Source organism: Notamacropus eugenii, chromosome 1 (genome assembly GCF_028372415.1).
Source record: "Notamacropus eugenii isolate mMacEug1 chromosome 1, mMacEug1.pri_v2, whole genome shotgun sequence".
NCBI classification, from domain to species: Eukaryota; Metazoa; Chordata; class Mammalia; order Diprotodontia; family Macropodidae; genus Notamacropus; species Notamacropus eugenii.
Window position 1 is genome coordinate 80,367,691 of NC_092872.1, and position 6,000 is coordinate 80,373,690.

Sequence of the window (6,000 nt, forward strand, 5' to 3'; positions counted from 1 at the left end):
GGAATATATAATAATCACTGATTTTTCCAGCAAAACCATACAAGAATAAATTCCCACAGGGAAGAGCTAAAATAGGCTCTGATGCTTTAAAGGATGAACATATTCCTCTGGCTCCATTTCCTCAGAAGCTCAACATGTTGATCTTCTCATACAGGCCCTCTACTTAACCTTCACTTTCCCCCTCCAGGGTGATCCTTCATTCCTCATGTCCCACCCCCCAGACTTCCTGCTCCTCGCTAATTCTCAGGCCTTTACCTCCTTTCCCCAATGGTCATGAGCCAAGTCCCTTCATGCCTTCCCCCAGTGGCTGTTGTGAACATGTTTGCTCATGTCATTTGAATGAGCAGGGAGTCATCAACTACAATCTTTCCAATAAGATGGAGGATCACTAGGCCTTGCCATCTGCCCTACAGTTACATCCTTCAGATCTCTTGACATTGCCAGCTGGCCTGTCAATGTACCCTAAGGACCTAGGACCCTTCTTACATTATCCTCCTGAGGAAAATAGAGGTATTTACTACTCTTTCTTTTTGCAGATGACCAAACTGGGAAACAGTGTTAGCATTTTGCTCAAGGTCACACAGTGATTTGATGATGGATTCTGGATTAAAAACCATCTCTTTTGATTCACAGTTTAGTCACAGTATCTTGTTTCTCAGGGATGGAGGAAAGGAAACCAGGACATCAAGTGAGGGTGTGATAAACAACTCCCAAATTATCTGTGTATTCTCAATTCAGCCTTGTTTGGCTGAAGCAAGAGTGCTCTGAATGTGAATGTGGCTGTATTGTAATTGGAAATCTGTACTGGGTAAAAGATCACCTGGAGACCAGCAGGCTAGAGAGAGAACAAAGACAGACAGATGGAAGGGGCCCCAGCCAGGTGTGGGACTGGGATGGGAAGAAGAAATATAGCTAGAGTATTGGGAGACAGGACTAAAGGAATGAAGGGGATGAAGTGAATGAGAATGAACAGCCTGTAGGACAACCACTGAGATAGTTAAAAAGCAAGAGTCAAGGTTAGAGATGGAGGAGAGAAGGTCCCCATGAAATATGACCCATGAAACATGGGAGTAAACAGGGGAGCAAGAATCTTCCTCCAGGTTTAGGTGCTTGGGGAGCGAATTTTTGACCTAAAAATGGAGTCACCACCAAAGTCCAGGCAGAAAAGACTTGATGTTCTTAGGAGACAATCTACACTTTTCTGGGGGGGAGGGGGTGAAATTGGCTAGAATTGGAAAAGCCAGATCCAGAGGTTAGTCTATTTGCTCCAAAAGAGATTTGACTTGGGAAGGTGTTCCATGGTCCAGGGAACCAAGTGGTTTCAACACCTAATCAGCTCAACTTAGTCAGATAAAGGGAGCTTTTCCAAATGGCACACTTTTTGGAGTGGATGACTTTATTGGCCTTTCCTTCCAGACTGACTGTCAGTTGGTATGATGCTTCTATGGGAAATACATGGAGGTTTCTTGGCACACAGACAGAGGGGCTACTGGGGAGAAAATGCTTCCATTTTAGGACCAGTCATTATGCTGGGGGTTGTTGCTTAATGACATTCTTTTTGTTCAGAGTTCAGAAGAGAGTTCAGAAGCTGTAAGGAGAGGAAGGAAGACGTTGGAGAGGGTGGTGACAGTATTTTCATAAACAAATTATGTAAAAACAAGAGGTTTCAAAAACCATTATTTTATTATCAAAAAACTAGGCAATGACCCCTCTACCACTCCACCACTACCGAGTTTGGATCCAATCCAAGACCAAAGAGAACTCCATGCCCATAGCTGTGGAATCAATGCATAGGGCTGGGGATGGTGGTGGCAGAGAGCGCATGGAAATATAAGAGGAAGAGATGAGACCACCATGCCCTGTTTCTATTGTAGCTACATGAAGCATTGCTATAATGTGGTCCATGTTTCCTCTAGTCCTCAAAATCCAGAAAGACTCCATCAGGTAGAATGGACTGGGGTAAAGGAAACCTAAACATAACTCTGCCTTACGGATCCCCAGAGGAAGATAGCTCATGTGACACAAATAAGTGACTTTTGGAAACTTTCTGCGTTTTAATGAGATCAACTTTGCAAGGATCAGAAGAGCTTGCACCAAGACCATTGTATTCTGAGGGAAGAGATGGGGTCCGCTTAGTGCCTGAGGTCTTCTGTGTTCCCTCAGAACATCGTGAGTGCCCCCAACTGGAAATCATCCAATGTAACTACTCTATGTGACATGTGGGAGTGCGACATCTATGAATACATGATCCTATAATAAGATGGAGTAAATGCTTCAGCCATCCTTTCTTTCTTTCTTCCAGTCTCATAGGAAGAAATGACCCTATTCATCTCTAAATCTTGCTCCCTCATCTATGCTCTTGATTTCATTCCCTTCAGGCTGCTCTGGGACCTTGCTACACCAGTCACCCCCTATCTATCTAGAAAATTCAGGTTCCCTCTCTAATGACTCATTTCTAATTGTCCACCAACACATTCACAACATAACTATACTGAGTACATTTTGTATCGGTTCACCTACTCCCTCAAAGTAGCATTCCATTTCTTATTTTCTCTAATGAATGATCAATATGTTTAGCTCCCACTTTGTGGACTCCCTCTCTCCTCAACTTTTCTTCAACCTAGCTCCTCTTCCCAACACTCTCCTGAGACTGTACTCTCCAAAATATCCAGTGACAATGAAGTTCTCTCAATACAGCATCTTCAGAAAACTACCCTAAGTTCGAGGCATGTTTTGGGCAAGGATACATTTAAAACTACAGCTTATGAACCCCTCAAAGTGTTTCTTTTACCAGGGGTAGCTAGGTGGTGCAGTGAACAGAGCACGGTCTCTGGAGTCAGGAGTATCTGAGTACAATTCAACCTTAGACACTTGACCTTGACTAGTTGTGTGACCTTGGGCAAGTCGCTTAATCCCAATTGCCTTGCCTTCCCCCCTCATGAAAATGTTTCTTTTACCAGATCAACCAGAGAGCACATTAAGTCAAAACAAAATACATTTAATTAGCAGTGTGACTCAATAGATCAATCAATAAGCATTTATGAAGCACCTACTGTGTGCTCTGCACTGTGCCAAGCACTGAAAATACAAAAAAAGTCCAGACAGTCCCTGCCCTGGAGGAGCTTACAATCTAATGATGTCAAGGAAAATTCCCCATACACACACAGGAGTATAATCTTCCATAGAGAATATATATACACATACATACATGACCAGGAAACTCACATGGGGAAGGCCACACAGAGGGAACATGCATGGCCAATACAACACATGTGAGAGAGGGCGCACATGTAAGTAACACTGAGTAGCCAATAGCTCTGAGTGCTCCCATGGGGTACCCCCAGTGGAACATCTCTCTGCTGGTACTGCTGCTTACTTCCCCAAAGAGTTGCCCATGTCTCTTGCTGGGTAGATGAAGCTATTGGGTTGTGAGCATCTTTCTCAGACTGCACACTTCAGGTCAGGGATGGGGGTGAGGATGGGGTGCCTTTTGGTTTATTTTCTCTGCTTCACTGCCAACTACTGGTGTCCCTGCCAAGTGTCTGTCTTCTTGGTCTCTGTTGCTGCCCTCTTCTGGTGTTTGGCTGAACTGCAGCTGTTATATTGTCTGGCTTCCCCACCCCACCATACCAAGATAGTCAGAGAATTTTCCAGGCATTAAAGCATATTTTTTCTAACTTATTTTCTTCTGCCTCAGGTGCCACTCTTTGAATCCAATCTGCTCTTTGAGTTACAGTGTGAACATTCCTTTCAATCTGGAGACTTCACTTTAAAAGGTGTGGGAGCAGGATGCAGCTAACAACCATTTGTTGAGCTTTCCGGCCTGGGAGAAAATTGTTGCTCTCCCTTTGGTCATCATTATCAAATTCAATGCCCTTTTCTCAGGCCTCATTCTCTTTGACTTCCTATTACATCTGATATTGCTCAGCAGCAGGCTGTCATGTGAAGTGAAACATTTAGATTCTTACCCAATGGTGGATCTTAGAGTTCAAGCTCTCTTGAAGCCTGGAGAAATATCCTAAATAGATATCATGTGAATTCTCATTCTGGTAACAGAATAAGATAGTCAGTGAAGGAAAGGAGCTTTCTGCCTGATATCATCCAATTAGTGTCAGTGCCTCTTCTTCCCTGGGGCAAGGGTACACAACCATGACCAACTTTGCTTTCTTCCAGGATCAGTCAGGAACATTGCCCACTATTTCAAACATTTTTCATACCTCTCAAGCCAGTTGTATCATTGCTTCTTTCTCACAGTCAGTGGCAAATCTAGCCACATATTTTCCTTTAAAAATTTGTTTTAATTAGTAATCATTTATTTTCTGTCTCATCACCTTCCCACCTTACTGAAATGAAAAAAACAGAACTCTTGTAATAAAAATGCATAGTCAAGCAAAACAAATTTCCATACTAGTCATGTCCAAAAATGTATTTCTCATTCTGCAGACCGAGGTCATCATCAGTCATCTGGAATCATGGTTAATCATTGCTTTGATCAGAGCTCTCTTCAATCTTTCTCAAATTATTTTTGTAATATTGCTGTTACAGAATAGTTTGTTCTGGTATTGCTAACTTTCCTTTATATCAGTTCATACAAGTCTTTCCAGGTTTCTCTTAAATCATCCCCTTCATCATTGCTTACAGCATAATAGTATTACATTATATTCATATACCACAACTTGTTCAGTCATTCTTCAATGAAGGGGGAATAAGTTTCAAGTTCTTTACCACCACAAAAGGGCTTCTATAAAAATATAGGATCTCATATTTTCCTGAGAACATAAAGATCATGAGCTCCTTAAAGTCCTCAGTAATCCTATCCTCTTCACAAGCTCAAAATTTCCTCTCCTTTTGTGCCCCAATCTCTGAAGAAACTACGTTCCTCTTACCTTTCCAGAATGGTCTTTCCTGATCTGTATTCTTCTTATCACATCATCTCCCACCTCCTTCAGGATGTGGTTGAATCAATTCAATAAATATTTATTAGTAACCTACTTTGTGCCAGGCATGATGCCAGGGAGGGGGAATATAAAGACAAAAATAAAACCATCTGTTTCTCTCCCTTAAAGCGCTTACATACTATCAAGGAGGCAAAATATAACACGTACATGGCTAAGTAAATAAAATGTGACTTTAGCAGACATAGAACATTAATAATGCTCTCTATATAATAATGCCCCCCAGTAACAGTGGGGATCAGGAAAAGCATAATAGAAGAGGTGATATCTAAGCTGAACCTTAAAAGAAGGTAAAGATTCTGAGAGACAAGAGGGGTTAGTTTTGGGAAGAAGGTTTGTGTGCCAAATGAGACTCTGGGAAGCCGCTAAGCTTTGAAAACCCAGATGTTGGTGCTTCCCTCTCTGGTAACTATTGCCAGAGAGTTGGACCTGTCTATTGAATTGTGATGTATGTATTGCTTACTGTTAGACAGTTTGGAAGCACTGTCTGCTAATTTAGATTTCTCTGTATTTTCTCTGAAGTTCAGGGTGCTGACTTTTCCCCCTGAACTGAATGATACATATGTTTGATTAAACTGATTGTTAACCCCTCAGAAAAAGAGATTCTGAGAGACAGAAAGCAGGACTTTCCAGGCCTGAAGAAAGGCTTATGCAAATGCTTGGTAGTGGTATGTGCCATGTCAAATCCTGAAATTAGTTAATAGTTCAGTTTGGCTGGGACACAGATTTCATGGAGAAGAATAACATGAAATAAGCCTATAGAGGAGGGAAGAGAGCCAAGATGGCAGAGTAAGAGAGGAACCTGCCTGAATTCTGACAAATTCACTTCCAAACAACTATGAAATTATGCCTCAAAATGAATTCTGAAGCAGCAGGACAAGTTAAGGATGGGATGAAATAATTTTCCAGCCCAAGAAAACTTAGAAGTTCATCAGAAAAGGTCTGACTCACTCAGGTGAAAAGGAAATGCAATTTGGTGCAAGTGGCATCCAGGCAAGTCAGCATCAGGCCATGCCCCAGAAAGCTGGTGGCAAGATCCTAATCC